The following is a 1,479-nucleotide window of genomic DNA, read 5'->3' on the forward strand; positions in this document are numbered from 1 at the left end:
ACTCTCGAGAGTGCCTCTGTGGAGGGGAACAGGGCTCCCATTGAGGCTGCTGCCACTTCTGGGGAGTAGTGGCAGAGCTGCAGTGGAGGGGAAATGTCTTGACTTTCCAGATAAGCCATGACCATAAGGTTGCCTTAAATGTATATGTGGTTTGCAGCCCTGTTAAACAAAAAAATCTGTGGAAGATGATCTGAGGTGGTGTACTAATCAAGTCCAAATCTGATAACAGAGAGCTGAGCTTTTTAATTAGTCAGTTGTGTGATATTTGCATATCTGTATAGAGCAGGCTGTTGGTTAAATATTGATTTAGCAGAGCAGCAATGTTCTCTTCCTGCTCGCACTCTGACTGCAAACACTGTGCTGCAGGTGGTAGGGACATGCTTGTTGAGTTTTCCCTGGTTTTAATTTAGAGGTAGTTCAATATGAAGGGCAAGGAATATCGCTATAATATTTAAACTTCAAATTAACAAACAAAAGAGACCATTTTTCAAACAGGGTCCTATCTAGTGCTACCAAATCTCTCTTAAATCTGACCAAAGTTCAATCAAAGTGGTAAAAGTGCATGACAGGGAGATCCTGGCTGTAGAAAATTGAAGGGGCGTATTTTTACCACTACTGAAAACCAATTTGCAGTGTTTATTTTGGGACACAGGAGCCTCACACTGATCCTGTTGTGTATTTGGCTGTGCTTTACTCTGACGAAGCAGAGCACTGGGGCTGGCTATTGCTTGTTAGCTGAAGATCCTCTCTGCAAATCCCCTGTGTGTCAGTTGTCTTTTGTGCTTTAGTGTCTGCTGTGACCACATGGACATTTGTTTGACAGGAGTCTGTGACCCTCAAACAGTTTGGTGAGTCATGGAAAGAGTGAACTCACCCATATAGCGTTTAATCTGTCCTCCTCTGATAGATTTAATTTCTGCTTGACAGGCTCTGCTCAGTTACATGGTGTCTGACCTGGCAATTGAAACCGAGTAGCCACCAGCAGAACTGCTTACCAGACTTGTCTCTGTGGATGGAGGATGAGCGTTAATATTCATAAGCTGTTACTCATTTACACCAGTAAATATTAAAACTTCTGTATGGCACCATTTGATCTCTCTGAGGAATAATTGTCTTTTGACAGAAATGCACAGCCACAGTGTGCTTGGTAAAAGCTGTTTGTTCTAAATAATACTGATTTCTTTGAGGGAAGAATATATTTTAATGGATTTGGTTTCCTGTGTGTAAGCATTTGCCAGGATTAAGTAACAATTCTTTTGTCATTCTGATGACAGCAAGTAAAAGTGGTTCAGAGTCACAGAAGTGACTAGGTTGGGAAAGACCTCTGAGAGTCCTGACAGACAGAACTTTGAAACTATTATTTAAACAGAATATTCGTTATAACTGTATTAATGAAAAATAGTGGGGGAAGTATGCCCAAAACAATGGTACTTTAACCACGCTGAGTAAACAAACAGATGAAGTTAAGAAACAACAATC

The sequence above is a fragment of the Pipra filicauda genome, unplaced genomic scaffold, assembly GCF_003945595.2.
Source record: "Pipra filicauda isolate LSUMZ 115617 unplaced genomic scaffold, ASM394559v2 scaffold164_size1636381_pilon, whole genome shotgun sequence".
Classification (NCBI taxonomy): domain Eukaryota; kingdom Metazoa; phylum Chordata; class Aves; order Passeriformes; family Pipridae; genus Pipra; species Pipra filicauda.